Source organism: Trichosurus vulpecula, chromosome 2 (genome assembly GCF_011100635.1).
Source record: "Trichosurus vulpecula isolate mTriVul1 chromosome 2, mTriVul1.pri, whole genome shotgun sequence".
Taxonomy (NCBI): Eukaryota; Metazoa; Chordata; class Mammalia; order Diprotodontia; family Phalangeridae; genus Trichosurus; species Trichosurus vulpecula.
The window spans coordinates 164495685-164512351 of NC_050574.1; positions in this window are offsets into that span (position 1 = coordinate 164495685).

Consider the following 16667-nt stretch of genomic DNA (forward strand, 5'->3'; position numbering starts at 1 on the left):
AAAAGAAATCTCTTAGGAATATTGTCACCAAATTCCAGAACTCCCAGATCAAGGAGAAAATATTGCAAGCAGCCAGAAAGAAACAATTTAAGTATTGTGGAAACACAATCAGAATAATCCAAGATCTAGCAGCTTCTACATTAAGAGATTGAAGGGCTTGGAATACGATATTCTGGAGGTCAGTGGAGCTAGGATTAAAACCAAGAATCATCTACCCAGCAAAACTGAGTATCATGCTCCAAGGCAAAATAGGGATTTTCAATGAAATAGAGGACTTTCAAGCTTTCTCAGTGAAAAGACCAGAGCTGCATAGAAAATTTGACTTTCAAACACAAGAATCAAGAGAAGCATGAAAAGGTAATCAAGAAACAGAAATTGCAAGGGACTTACTAAAGTTGAACTGTTTTGTTTACATTCCTGCATGGAAAGATGATGTGTATGATTCATGAGACCTCAGTGTTAGGGTAGCTGAAGGGAATATGCATATATATATGTTTATATATATATATGTATATGTGAGTGTGTATGTATGTATATATGTATGTGTGTGTATATATATATATATTATATATATATATATATATATATTGAGAGAGAGAGAGAGAGAGAGAGAGAGGGCACAGGGTGAGTTGAAGATGAAGGGAAGATATCTAAAAGAAATAAAATAAAATTAAGGAATGAGAGAAGAATATATTGAGAGAGGGAGATAGGGAGAGATAGAATGGGGTATATTATCTCACATAAAAGTGGCAAGAAAAAGCAGTTCCGTAAGAAGGGAAGAGAAGTCAGGTGAGGGGGAATGAGTGAATCTTGCTCTCATCAGATTTGACCTGAGGAGGGAATACCATACATACTCAATTGGGTAACTTACCCCACAGGAAAAAAGGAGGAAGAAGAAGATAAAAAAGGGGGGATGATAGAAGGGAGGGCAGATGAAGGTGGAGGTAATCAAAAACAAACACTTTCAAAAGGGGACAGGGTCAAGGGAGAAAATTCAATAAAGGGGGATAGGTTAGGAAGGAGCAAAATATAGTGAGTCTTTCACAACATGAGTATTGTGGCAGGGTTATACGTAATGATACGCATGTGGCCTATGTTGAATTGCTTGACTTCTTAGGGAGGGTGGGTGGGAAGGGAAGAGGGGAGAGAATTTGGAACTCAAAGTTTTAAAAATAGATGTTCAAAAACAAAAAAAAAGTTTTTGCATGCAACTAGAAAATAAGATATACAGGCAATGGGGCGTAGAAATTTATCTTGCCCTACAAGAAAGAAAGGGAAAAGGGGATGGGAGGGGAGTGGGGTGACAGAAGGGAGGGCTGACTGGGGAACAGGGCAACCAGAATATACACCATCTTGAAGTGGGGGGGAGGGTAGAAATGGGGAGAAAATTTGTAATTCAAACTCTTCTGAAAATCAATGCTGAAAACTACATATATTAAATAAAAAAAAGAAAAGAAAAAGAATTCTGAAAGAAATCTACATTCCAAAAAACCACCTATGTTAACTTACTGTATAGTGCTCTACTTTATCTTTCTTTCTCTCAGTGCTCTATGGCTGTCTGCCCCTCCCCGCCAAAAAAAGCCCTCCCAAGTGAAAGCAGAAGAACAGATGCACGGAGAGACTGCCACAAAGAGATGCCAGAAAGACTGCCACACTACCTGCCTTGGCTTGAGACTTCTAGCACCAAGGCCCATGTGTCTGTCTTCTCTCAGTTTAAGCTTGGCTATCATATCTGTTCCTATTCCCATGTGTTCCTCCTCCTGTTTTTTCTTCTCTGTTCCTGGCCCACAAGTATCCTTCAACCATGTGCTGGCCCCTCTCTCCACTGGCATACAACAACCTTACTGCCTTCCTTCATCCCTTCCTTCTCTGTCTCTGTGCAAATTCCCTGGATAGTCCACTTAGGCAAAGCAAGAATTGTCTGTATCCATTTGATAATTTGAATTGTATAGTATTAAAACTATAAACTAAATTTAGTAGTATTTTCATTTTTATTATATTGGTAGAGACCTGCCATGATCACTGAATATTCCCCCATCTCTTTAAGTTGTTCCTTATTTCTTTAAAAAGCATTTTGTGATTGAATGTATACATGCTTTCCCTTTTTGCCATTGCCTCTTGGATTTTATCATTATAACAAAATGCTATTGATTTTTGTGGCTTTATGCTTTTCTTTTTTAAGTATATAATAAATTCAGCCTAAAACTTTCAAAGTTATCCTGCATGTATGTGATTCCTCCTGACATTTCATATTTTTCCTTTGTGCATTAAAAATGCTTTATGACTTTCTTTTCTTTCTTTCATTCTTTTTTTTTCAAACCTTGGCCTCCCCCTTCTTCCTAGCTCCCTCCATCTCTAATCTAAAACAAAACAAAAATGAAACAAACTTCCCTATAACCAAATAAGCATAGTTAAACAAAACAAATTCTCACATTAGCCATATCCAAAAATGTATGTCTTATTTGTCATCTCGAGTCAATCATTTCTATGCCAAGAAGTGAGCAGAATGCTTCATCATCAATGTTCTGGAATCCTGGATAATCATTACATTGATCAGAGTTCTCTCAAAGGTGTTTTTCTTTACACTGTTGTTGTTGTATAAATTTATCTTTGTATTATGTCACTTCATTCTGCATTATTCCATGGAAGGCTTCCCAGGCTTTACTGAAACTGTTCCTTTTGTCATTTCTGTAGGTCATGAGGGTAACTAAAAGGCCTCAAATACATTAGTGAGTTAGGGAGATGTCTACCCCAAGCATGTGAAGACTTATCCAGTGGAATGGAGGGATGAGGAGAGTTTGTTCCAACAGCCAGGAAGGTGGCTGAAGCAGGTGCTGTGGAGCACTTAGAGCTTGATCAGACAGCAAAAACACCGAGGTCCTCTATTGTATCCCAGGCCATCGATGGTTGACTCGACTTTTGTCTTGCCACTGGACTTCTATGACTCTTGAAGAGAGGATGAGGTGACGATGTTGTGCAACTCTGCCTCACTCAAATCTAATTCACTCACAAGTCAAGACATCACCCTGTGAGGCCATTGGTCCTTTTCAGAAATGAAGGGTGAACAGTAATGATAACAACAACAAACGGTGCAATAATATTCCATTACATCTATATACCTTAAATGTGTTCAGTTATTTCTCAATAGATTGTCTTACCCTTTTAGTTTCCAGTTCTTTTTTATTACAAAAAGAGCTACTACAAATATTTTTGTACACGTGGGCTCTTTTCCTTTTCCTTCTATCAGATATAATCTTGCCAGAAGACCAGGGGATAGAGTAAATAACTTTAAAAAATTCCCACCAAACATATGATTCCTTGGTCTCTTATCTCATGCATGTACACTGTCCAGTACACACTAATCACCTTTTATAGGTACCTTGGATCTTATGGTCTTCTTTATTGGACTTGGGCTTCTTTCTGTTTCTATTTTTCCATTTGTCTTGATGAACCATTTGAGGGACATTATTTGTGATGGTTTGGGACCAACTCAACTTCCTGCTGTACCCAAAACTCCTGTTCTCTCCACAGATATAATCAAACTTGGAATCTACGTAAAATCTGCTGACTGATCTTTATGAATTGAGGAGAGATGTTTTAGTTTTGGAGACAAATTAATAATAATATCATGACTTTGCCTCCAATCAGATTCTCTATTAGAAAAAATAATAATCTTATTGGTTTTTAGGTATTCTCTTGGGGCATTGGGATTAACAGGGTTTCAAGGAGGACTAGCACCTCTGGTGTGAGGACTTGCTGAGCCCTTTTCAGGGCTGCTTATCCACCTTTGGTGTGTATCTTACATTCAACTTTTACCTGTGACTCTAAGTATTTATAGCATGTCCCATGTCTGGGCAAGCAAGGCTAAACCAGGTTAAAGGCAACTGATAAGCCTCAAACCTGTCAGTGAGTTAGAGGGGATCTACCCCAAGCATGTGAAGACTTCCCCTAGGGGAATGGGCAGATGAGAACAACCAATGGCCATGAAGGCTGTGCTTAGAGCTTGGTCAGACATTGAAGACAAGATGCCAACTTTCATCCACTGCATCCTGTGTGTCATCCCCATCACCAGTTGTCTTGATTTATGACACTGGAAGAGAGAGTCAGGCTGACGACTCTGCCTCACTTAAATTCAATTCACCCATTAGTCAAGACATCACCCTGGGATGTCATTGGTCCTCTTGGAAAATGAAGAACAACAACAACAGAGGTATTAGATTGCATTCTTACAAACAACTTGAGACTTCCTGGTAGCACTTTAGCAAAGAATGTGTATTTAGATATTAGCAATGAACATAAAAGGGGTTAGTAAGTCAACACCTTCAGTAAACTAATAAGAAATAAACTTCAGCTCTAGGTGATTGCTAGGTGAATGAATTCTTATCCCTTCCTTTCAAAATGGTTGAGACCTGTCTGAATTTCCAGAAGCTTGAAAGAACTGTGATTGCCAGTCCTACGACAGGTATAGGTCTTGAATTCCTGTCTGTCACTGCTACTACCATCATTCCAGCCCAGTTACTGCAGCTCTCAGCTCAGTAGTTTGCCTGAAGTAGCTTTTGCCTGCTGTCGCTATTCTTCTGGAAACCTTTTTTCCTTCTCTTTGTTTCTTAATATTTTATTGATGTTCTCTTTTAACATCATAGACACTTTTTGTTGATTCTTCCTCCTATACATACATGACAAACAAATCAGTACAGTAGTAATATCTAATGATGGATGCTTTACTTTGTACCTATATCCTATCACTACTGTGATGAGAGGCAAAGAGGCACGCTTTTCTGTAGGTCCTCTGATATTTATGATTTTTTTTAGGGGAGAATTTGATTGACTCACTTTTAAAAATTATTTTTTCCAATTACATGTAAAAATGATTTTTTACATTCATTTTAAAAAAATTTTGAGTTCTAATTTGAGACGGCAAGTATTTTGATATAGGTCATACATGTGCAGTAATGCAAAAGATATTTCTATATTTGTCATATTCTGAAAGGAAATGCAGACCAACCCCCACACTCTCCAAGAAAAATAAAATATTCTTTGATCTACATTCAGAGTCCATCAGAATTTGTATATTTAAATACTCCAGACTTCTCCATCTACCTACTAGGGAGGAAATATATTTAACACCCTATCTCTCACCCCCAGGGATCTGACATTGTTTAATATCAAGTACATAGGATCATTTAGGCAACTCCACATGTAGAGGGAGAAATGAATCCCAGGGATGTAGAAATCCCGAACCAAAGGAGAAATGAACACAGGGATGTAGAAATCCCAAACCAAAATTCCCCAGGCAAGGCCACCTGGAATGAATTCGCAGACCCAAGCATTCTGTAAGTCAAGGAGTCAAAGATTTATTACACTTTATGTAAATAAAGTGGGCAAGAGTTCTTAGGGAACCTGCAACCATACAGGGCTACAGGGAAAGTTTAAGTACAAGATTTAGGGATGAAACCTGTCAATTAGGTGTTTTGGGGTGGGATCAGGGAGTGGTCAAGGCATGATAAGGGGTTGGTCAGTTCTTAAAGGAACATACATTTTTTGTATCTACTGCACAGGTATCTTACCCAGAGTTAGCTGGGAAATAGCCCAAAGGGGGGCTACCAGGGGGTGTGGTTTTGCCTATGAAGTGTCACTAAGTCACCAAAAGTTCATGGCTGACTGGGAATATCCAGGTGGATTCCATCACATGTCTTGTTAGACAAGATTAATGTAAGGGAGTATATATTTGACTATGTCTAGGATACATGTTAGACTCAGTGTATAGTCAGTTATCAGCATGCTGAATCAATCTATAATTGGGAATAGCTGCTTACTGAGGAAGAAGCAGAGATAAATTTGGGGCACACTGCCCTTTAGCTAGAGAGGCTGCCTGGGAAAGAATATGTTTGAGAACTAGCTGTGTGTTCTGAAATTGGAATTCTGCCACAGGCACAGGCACCCAGGCAGAGGCTAAGGGGAAATGTGATGTTAGAATTAGGGTCCAAGCACAAACACCCCATCACACGAACTTCCATTTAGTCCTACATACAAAAACCAGCATAAAAACTGTGGTAAGCTCCCATACAAATACTGATTCCCCAGAACTCTAACATCTGCCCCCATGATAGACTCTCCTTGATTAGCTACCATAAATAATTGAGACTCAAACAGGGAGTCATCACCCATATCCACTTGAGTAATGGCATTCTTTCCCTTGGTTGGCATTTCCTCCCTAACTCCTGATAGAAATGAATAACTCTATGTTGTCCTATATACCTGATAAGGTATATATGCCATGATATAACAGTAACCTGGCTGATAGTATCAAGTAGACTCTTAATTTTTGATGCCCTCGCCTTGCTTTCTAAGCCACAGTGGTTCTGGTATGTGACCTCCAGTCCCTCTGCCATCCTGAAGTTAGAAAAGTACAAGCCTTGAAGGAATCTTGGCCTTTACTCATCTCAATATTCTTCTCAATCTGGGTACAAAGACTTGGGTGGCTCTGAGCAACTACAGGGAGAATTTCAAGGATGTCCTAAATTTTGATGGGGTAGGACCCTGATTGTACTGATTACATATACCCCAATACAATTTTACTAATACTCCCATAGGCTGATCATCAGTCATCTTCTTGCTCACCCAATATTCCAAAAGCCATACCCAATGCTCCTTTCAGGAAAAAGCATCATTACTCTCCTCTTATTTAACATGGTGGCAGGAACCTGCTTCTAGCTGCTATCCACAGAGTCACCATTGTGTGGGTAGCCCTACATGCTCAGTATCTGGGCAGCCATAGTTTAATGCTCAAATTTCATCGGTTAATTATCTAGCCCTCAACAACAGTTAACAATAGTCTGACAGGGAAGGCCCAGAGCTAAATATCTGATGCCATTCAGGTAAGGTTTCATGTAAAAGAAAGCAGACTAGTCTTGAGAAGTGTGGAGTCATGGAGAGGGGCCATAAATTCAGTTCACCAAACCCATCTGTTTTTAAAGTTTTACCTCCTCTCTTCATTTATGTAGAGTCTGATATATAGAACTCCACATTTTAGCCACCTAAAAATAGACAAAGAGCAACCCCCATCTAGGGTCTCTAACTAATTCAGCTAACTTTACAAGAGCAAATCCTTTGTAATCTCTTCAAGCTGTTGGAACTCTGCAACTAACAAAATTTTTAAGTTATCCCCATTAGCCTAATAGATTCAAATGGCTCCTTAACTTGCTGTTTAAATTTGTCTTTTTTTTTGGAGGGGGGAAGGCAGGGCAATTAGGGTTAGGGTTAATCTGCAACCTTATTAGTGTTGCCCTTTTCACCTGTGCAATACTAGAACTGTAAGTCACTCTTCTGCCTTAAAGGCAGATGATCCTTTAAGATCAAAAGTCAATTCAGCTTCTAATCTTCTAATATATAAGGATAATTTATCTTCATTTTCCTTTTTTTGTTACAATCTAGCTTTTCTAAAGCCACAAATAAGAGCCAAAGAATACTCACTTTTGTTATTTTTGTTACTTTTCCATTTATATTATATTTTGTTACTTTTCCATTCAAGCTCCATAAGTATTCATAAAGCTAACTGAGATGAACAGGAGCTTCTTCTTTATTACCCTGAAAAAGCTCCCTGTTTGATCTACACAATTCTTGGACCATAGGATATGAAAGCTCCATATCTAATCATCCAGTCTTCCAAGGCTGCTTTTCCCCCCACAGCCTTCTTTTCCTACTTCAACAATGAATTTAATCAAATTGCCATTGCAAAATAATCTCTGCCAGTTACACAAATATTCTAAGGCAGTCAATTCAGGCCAGTTCAACGACTGAGACTCACTGTTAGAATGCAAAAAAGTACTGACCGTAAAATGCAATAAAAATTATTAATAACAGTAGATTAAAAAGGATAAAATTCTAAGGTTAAAAAGATAATAATTCATTTAAAATGGCTACTCCATTTGGAACTCAAAGTTTTAAAAAATGAATGCTAAAAATTGTTTTTACATGTAACTGGGAAATAAGATACACAGGCAATGGGGTATAGAAGTCTAGCTTACCCTATAGGAAAATAGAAGGGGAAGGGGATAATAGAAGGGGGCGGTGGTGATAGAAGGGAGGGCAGATTGGGAGAAGGGTTAATTAAAACACATGTCATCATGGGGTGGGGGGAGGGGAGAGATGGGAAGAAAATTTGGAACTCAAAATCTTGTGAAAGTGAATGTTGAAAACTAACTAAATAAATAAATTGAAATGTGAAAAAAAATGGCTACTCCAGTCTGCTAACAAATTCATTGTAGCAACCGACCATATTAAGATCAGGAAGTCATTCCTTGAAGAGCACTGGGAGCACCAACTCCCTATAGGCTGAGCCTTTTATGTTTCATGCAGCAAGGAAGCCAAACCAATGATGATCCCAAGAACAGCCTCCCTGCCCATTAAAGGAGAACCAGCTTGGGTTACAAAAAACAGGTTGATGCTCCTGTCACGGGAAGAATCCTGTGAGAAGAAAGGAGATTGTGTGGGAGGCTTGAAGAGAGGTTTGGAATAGCTATTGTGAAGAGTGTGATAGAGACAGTGTGTCCATAGATTAGCTATTCAATAGAGTCAATTATGCAATAACTAATGATCTTATGATTGTGTTTGGGCAGCTAGGTGGCACAGTGGATATGGTGCTAGGGCTGGAGTTTGGAAGATTCAAATATAGACTAAAATCTAGCCTGAGACACTGATTAGCTGTGTGACCCTGGGCAAGTCACTTAACCCTATTTGCCTCAGTTTCTTCATCTGTAAAATAAACTGGAGAAGGAAGTGGCAAACCACTCCAGTATCTTTGCCAAGAAAGCTGGGTCACGAAGAGTCGAGCACGACTGAAAAGAATGAACAACAATAATGATTGTATTGGGACAGTGAAGATTAGATAACATAAATTTGTGGTGGATTGAATTGGTAAATTTGTATGACGTCTTTTACCACCATTCAGCAACACATGACTATGAGTCAATGGTGGTGGCAACCATGGGTTAGGGTTTGGTGAAGGCATAAGTAGCAATATAAGAAGGGATCAAGGAATTCTAGGGTCAAGGACAGTGTATAATTGAACTGGTTAACTATAAGGTCAAGATTGATAAGGGAGAAAAGTGAAGTCAGAGCATAAGTGATAGCCTGGAAAAGCAGAGAGGGATGAAATGACTGAAGGAATCAATGAGGATAAAGACTATGATTAGGAAGGATGAGAAATAGGAGGTTTTGGTTAGAAAGAGGAATTTGAGTTATAGATCATGGAGGTGGAATACTTGTGGATTTATGATTGAGATCAAGGGTACTATCATCTCTATGTATCTGAGGTGGAGTGAAGGTGTAGGTTGTGACTGACAAGATCATGAGGAGGTTGATGAATGAAAAAACCAAGGTACATTTGAGAGTACATTAAAATCCCTAAATATAAGGCCTGGGGTTAAGGGGGAGAGAAAGACTGTAAGTTAGGTAATGAACTTCTTGAGAAGGAAAGATAATTTTGGAGAGACATCATGATAAAGTGGCATGCAGACCAGATTTGGAGTCAGAGGACCTGGGTTCAAATCTCTACCTTGTCACTTAGTACCTACAAGACTTTGGGCTAGCCATTTAACCTCCCTGATCCTGTTTCCTCATTTGTAAAATGAGGAGGTTGAATTATATCACTGGCTAATAAGATCACAGATCTAAAGCTGGAAGAGATTTTAGATGACACTTAGTATATATCATACCACCCCTTGCCCCCTAGTAGCAGCTGGAATTCCTACCCAAATCCCCTGACTCAAAATCCAATATTCTTCTTCTGGTTCTCAGTTTTGGTGATGGGGCACTAGCAGCACCTGAGATTAGGAAAGGTTTCATGTGTGATATGTGTTTGAGCTAAGTTTTTAAGGAAACAAGAGATTCTAAAAGAAGAAGTGATCTGGGAATACATTTCATGCATGGGGGATAACCACTGCAAAAATGTGGAGACGGGGTGTGGAATGTTGTGTAAAATACAACAAGAAATCCAGTTTGGCTGGACTGCAGAATGTGGCAGAGGGAATAGTGTATAATGAGGCTGAAAAGGTAGGTCGGGACACCATTGTAAACAACTTTAAAAGCTAGAGGGGTTTTTAATTGATTCTACGGGCAATAGAAAGCCATTGGAATTTACTGAATAGAGCAGGAGTCAACAAACTATAGCTGAGGACCAAATTCTACCTAATTACCTTCCTGTTTTTGTACACCTATAATCTAAGAAGCTTTTACATTTTAAAATATGACAAAACTTCATGCCATGGGGTGGATTTAGCTTTTGGGCTACAGTTTGCCAACCCCTGGAAGATAGGAATGACATGGTCAGACCTGCCCTTTAGGAAAATAATTTTAGCAATGTGTTGGGTGTGGATTGGAACGAGGAAAGACTTCAGTCAGAGAGATCAATTAAGAGGCTGTTGCAATATTTCAATTGAGAGGTAATAAAGGCCTGAACTAGGGTGGTGGTAGTAGAAAGAAGGAGATGGTTGAAGAGGTAGAAAGGACAAGACTTGGCAACTGATTGGAAACATGAATTGAGGGAAAGTGAAGTTATGCTAGAGTTCATTTAAAGTTTCCCGAGAAAGTTGCAAGTATTAAGAAGAATGTAGACATCATTGATGTAATATATCTAGACCTAGCCACCATTCCTAGAATCTGGTCATTGACTGGAATGAACTCCAGCCCATGAAAGGAGTAGAGGATGAGGCTGAACTTGCTAACCTGAGTGACTGGGAGGATGGCAGTGCCCCTGAAAGAAATGCAGAAGTTCAGAAAAGGGCTGGGTTTGGGGAAAATATGAGTTCGGTGTTAGATTTAGTTTTTAATTCCCTATAGGATATTCAATTAGAAATGTTTAATAGGAAGTTGGAGATCTGTAACTGGACTAAGACTAGGGCGTATAGATTTGGGAGACATCTGTATAGAGATGATAATTAAACCAATGGGCGCTCATGAGCTCACCACGTTAGAAAAGTGTCAGGATAGAGGATAGAGCCTTGGGATATGTCCATAGCTTCTCTAGAAGAAAGAGGCAAGGATTGTCAAAATGTTCAGATACTTAGTCCCAGCTCAAAGCCTATAGTATTCTGCTTATATTTTGAATAGATTAAAGTTAGTCCTAATCAATACCAAAATCCTATGAATTTAAGTTCCAAAATCTTTCCCTCCCTACTGTTCTTTCCATACCTTTTGAGAAGGCAAGCAATATGATGTCAATAATACCTGTGAGGGCAGCTAGGTGGTGCAGTGAGTAGAGCACTGGCCCTGGAGTCAGGAGAAGCTGAGTTCAAATCCAGTCTCAGACACTTGATACACTTAATAGCTGTGTGACCTTGGGCAAGTCACTTAATCCCAATTGCCCTGCCTTCCTGCCTCCAAAAAAAAGAAAGAAAAAAATGCAAAACATTTCCATATTTGTCATATTGAAAAACAATAAAAAGTAAGAAACATAAGAAACATGAAAAAAGTATGCTTTAATCTGCACTAAGAGTCGATCAGATCTCTCTCTGGATGTAGATAGCATTTTTTATCATGAGTCCTTTGGAATTGTCTTAGATTGTTGTTTTAATCAGAGTAGCTAAGTTATTCATAGTTGACCATCATTATACTATTGCTGTTACTCTCTACGGTGTTCTTTTGATTCTGCTCACTTCACTTTGCATCAATTCAAAAAGTCTTTCCAGGTTCATCTGAAATCATCCTGCTTGTCATTTTTTATAGCACAATAGTATTCCAATCACAGTCATATATTACATATATTACAACTTGTTTAGCCATCCCCCAATTGATAGGCATCTCCTAAATTTCTAATTCTTTGCAATTGCAAAAAGAGATATTTTTGTACATATAGATCCTTTCCCCTTTTCTTTAGTCTGTTTGGGATACAGACCTAGCAAAGGTGTTGCATAGTTTTATAGGCCTTTTGAGCATAGTTCCAAACTGTCCTCCAGAATGCTGGTATCAGTTCATAACTCCACCAACATTGCATTAATGTTCTTATTTTTCCATATCCCTTCCAGCATTTATCATTTTCCTTTTCTGTCATATTAGCCAACCTGATAAGTATGAGGTAGTACCTCAGTGTTTTAATTTGCATTTCTTTAATCAGTAGTGATTTAGAACATTTTTATGTGACTATTGATAGCTTTGAGTTCTCTCTCTGAAAAATTACTGTTCCTGTCCTCTGGCCAACTATCCATTGGAGAATGGCTCATAAATCTGAATCATTTCCTTACATATCTTGGAAATGATACCTTTGACAGAGAAACATGTTGCAAAAATTCCCTCCTTCCCCCATTTACCTGCTTCTTTAATAATTTTAGCTCCATTATTTTTGTTTGTACAAAACTTTAAATTTTATATAATCACAATTATCCATCTTATCTTCTATGAGCCCCTTTCTTTCATTTGGTCATGCAATGTTCTCCTTTCCATAGATTTGAGATGTAATTTCTTCCCTATTCTTCTAATATGTTTATAATGTTACCCTTTATGTCTAAGTTGTATAGCTTTTCTTGTTCAGACCTAGTTCTTGCTTTATAATTTTCCAAACTTCTCTTTTTTTAGGGCCAAATAGCGATTTCTCACTTTAACAGCTGGGGTGTTTGGGTTTATCAAACACTAGGCTACTGTGCTCATTTACTTCTGCATATTGTTTACTGAATCTTTTCCATTGGTCAACGTCTCTATTGCTTAATCAGTGTCAAATTGTCTAGATCATTATTGCTTTTTTAGTATAGTTTGATATCTGGTAATAGGAGGCTACCTTCTTTCCACTTTCTTGCATTATTTCCTTTGAGATTCTAGGCCTTTTGTTCTTTAAAATGAATTTCATTATGAATTTTTTCTAGTTCTATAAAGTAATCCTTTGGTATTTTGGTATGACAAACTACCATGCCATTAATTTGTTTATTCAGATAAAGTATAAGTAAATTAAGTGATGTAGAATTATCTTTTGTATTACATTGGTTTTTCCTGCCCATGAACATTTAATATTTCTTCATTTATTTAGACCTGTCTTTATTTGTATTGAATAGTGTTTTATAACTGTGTTCATATAGATTCTATGTGTTTCTTTGTTGGTAGAATTCTAACTATTATATACTTTATGTAGTAATTTTAAATGGAATTTGTCTTTCTATCTCTTGCTGCCAAATTGTGTTGGTAATATACAAAAATACTAATGATCTATAATGGTTTGTTTTACAATCTGCAGCTTTGATGAAATTATTAATTGTTTTAATTTTTTTCATTGCTTTGATACTCAATTTTTGTCTATTTTTTCTAAGTAAATCATCGTATCTTCTACAAATAGTGGTCATTTTGTTTCCTTTTTGCCTACGCTTATTCCTTGAATTGCTTTTTCTTTTCTTATCTCTATAACTGGCACTTCTATGTACTATTTTGAATAATAATATTGATAATGGTATGGTATAATGTCAAGCAGGTTGGGACTTTTTTACTGTTTTCTCTTTTAGAATGCTAAAGTAATCAAGTGCCTTTGATTAAGTCTTGCTAGGTGGTAAGCCCCAGGCCCACACCCTTTTGCTGATTAGATGTGAAGCCTTTGGACCCTAAGAAGTGTATATAAACTCGGAGGTTAGCATTTTCTTTGGGGCTTTTACTCACTGGAAGAGTGTTGTGTGATTTGACTAGATGAGATTCTGGGCAGCCGTTGTTAAGAGTCCCCTGGTTTTGAAAAAACCCAGATGTTAGTGCTTCTCTGGTAACTACATATTGTGATTTGGTCTATTTATATTGTCTCTGTTTGTGATTTCTGTTTGTATTTGCTTTGAAGTTCAGGGTGCTGCCTTTCCCCCCTGAACTAAGTGAATGATATATGTATGTGTGATTAAAGTGAGATTGTTAACCCTTTAAAGTTGCTTTTCTTAGAAAAACAGATCAAAGAACCTGTGCTGGCAGCCCTTCTGTGCACTGTTGTTATTGGCCTTACACAGCCACAACAGCTGTTAGCCACATTGTTGTTACAAATGGACATTCTTGCTTTATTCCTGGTCTTCTTAGAGATGCCTCTAGTTTATCTCCATTATAGGTAAAGCTGGTTCTCGCTCAAGTTAAGAAAAAATTCCATTTATTCCTGTGCTTTCTAGTGTATTTTTTAGGAAAAGGAATAGATGTTTTATTTTGTCAAAAGCTGTTTCTGTTTCTATTGATATAGTTATATGATTTTACATGTTATTTTTATTGTTAATAGAGTCAATTATGTTCACAGTTTTCCTAATATTGAATCAGCCTTACATTCCTAGCATAAAACATGGTCAGAATTTATATAATATTTGTGATATGTTGCTATAGTATACACAATAATTTTTTTTGAAATTTTTGCATCAATATTGATTAGGGATATTAGTCAATAGTCTTCTTTATTTTGAATCTCCCTAGTATAGGTATCAAAAGTTTATTAGTATTATAGAAGGAATTTGGTAGAACTCTTTTCCCCTTTTTTTTCCAAACAGCTTTTTATAGTATTGGAATTAATTGTTCATTAAATGTTTGTTAGATTTCATTAGTAATCCATCTGGTCCTGGAATTCTCCCTTCCCCCTGCCCCCATCAGGGCTCATGTAAGGCTTGTTCAATTTATTTTTTCCAATATGGGATTAGTCAAATCCTCTATTTCTTGTTATGTTAATCTGAGTATCTTATATTTTCTGCTAGTATTCTTCCATTTCATTTAGACTGTCAATATAATTGGCATGTAATTGGGCAGATAGTTCCTAATAATTTCCTTTATTTACCTTTCATTTATTGTGAATTCACTTTTTCATTCTCGATATTGGTAATTTGCTTTTAATCTTTCTTTTAAAAAAATCAAATTGGGGCAGCTAGGTGGCACAGTGAGTAGAGCACCAGCCCTGGAGTCAGGAGAACCTGAGTTCAAATCCAGCCTCAGACACTTGACACATTTACTAGCTGTGTGACCTTGGGAAGTTGCTTAACCCCAATTGCCTTGCCTTTCCCCCTCCAAAAAAAAATCAAATTAGCTAACTGTTTGTCTAGGTTATGATCTTTTAAAAAATCTAGTTTTATTTATTACTTCATTAATTTTTTGCTTTCAATTTTTTTTCACCTCTGATTTTCCCTATTTCTCTTTTGGTGTTTTTTTGGGGGGGGCATTTATTTGTTGATTTTTCTGGTTGTATTTATTTTTGGTTGTTGTTATTGATTTCCCAGTTATCTAATCTTTCTTCCTTTATTGATGACTGTGTGTAGAGAAATGAATTTTCCTCTACAGATTGATATTGACTGTTGTTTGGTCATTTCAGTCATACCCAGCTCTTTGTGACCCCCCATTTGGTATTTTCTTGGCAAAAATAATGGCATGGTTTGCCATTTCCTTCTTTACCTCATTTTACAGATGAGAAAACTAAGGCAAACTAGTTAAGTGACTTGCCCAGCATCACACAGCTAGTAAGTTTCTGAGGCCAGATTTGAAATCAGGAAGATAAGTCTTCCTGACTCCAGGGCCTGTGCTTTATCCACCATGCCACCTAGGTGCTCTACTGCTGGGGATACATCCTCCAAATTTTTGGCATGTTGTTTCATTGCTTTCATTAGCTTTAATGGAACTATGGATTTTCCCTGTGATTTGTTGTTTTACCCTCCCATTCTTCAGGATTAAGTTATTTCCAAACTAATCCAATCCACATTTATTAAGAGCCTTCTATATGCCAGGCATTGTGCACTGAGAATATAATTAATAAAAAGAAAGATAGTCCTTGCCTTCAAGGACCTTACAGTCTAATAAAGGGAGACAAAACACAAAAGGACACAGGAAAGTAGTGGGGGTGGGGAGAGAGGACAAGATAGCAAGGGTTACCCAGGGCAGGGGCATCTTGTTTAATGGAGTTGAAACTGGACAGACTGAACTGAGTGTCCAGTTTCTGCCTTCAATAAAGGAAGACATTAGGAGGATTTGGCCCTCTGTCCTTCAGCCCCCCAATCAGAGGGGAGAGAAAGCTGAGAGAAGTGGTGTCCTCAAGGCTTGAGTTAGCAGCACAATGATCAAATTAGAAGTGATGAGCTTATCCTGGAAGAGGCAACTTGCAAAGTCTCCAATTAATTTTTAATCATTTCTCTGACTCTCGATTGAACATAATTTTATTGTATTGTGGTCAGTAAAAGAGGTGTTTAGTGTTTCTGTTTTTCTCCCTTTGTGAGGTTTTTTGCCCTGATGGGGCATTCAGGGTATTCAGGGAAGTCTAACACCTGTGGCATGAGGGCTTGCTGAGTCCTTTTCAGGGTTGCTCATCCACCTTTGGTGTCTACATGATTTACCTAACTCTCACCTGTAGCTCCAAGAAGCTGTAGCATGCACAGCAGCCACACCCCAGTAAAAATGTCTTGGTAGATGGGCTAAACTAGGTTGAGGGTAACTGATGGGCCTCAAATCTGTCAGTGACTTAGTGGGATTTCTACCACAAGCATGTGAACAATTTGTTCCAAAGGCCTGAAAGGTGGCTGAAACAGGTACTATGGAGTGCTTAGAGTTTGGTCAGGCATTGAAGTCACCAAGATACTGCATCCCAGGCCATTGCCAGCTGATTTGACATTTGTCTTGGCTCTGGACTTTGATGACTATGGTTCTTAGGTACTTGAAACCTTTCTTTCTGATTCCTTGGAGGACTTTTTTCTTTTACCTGG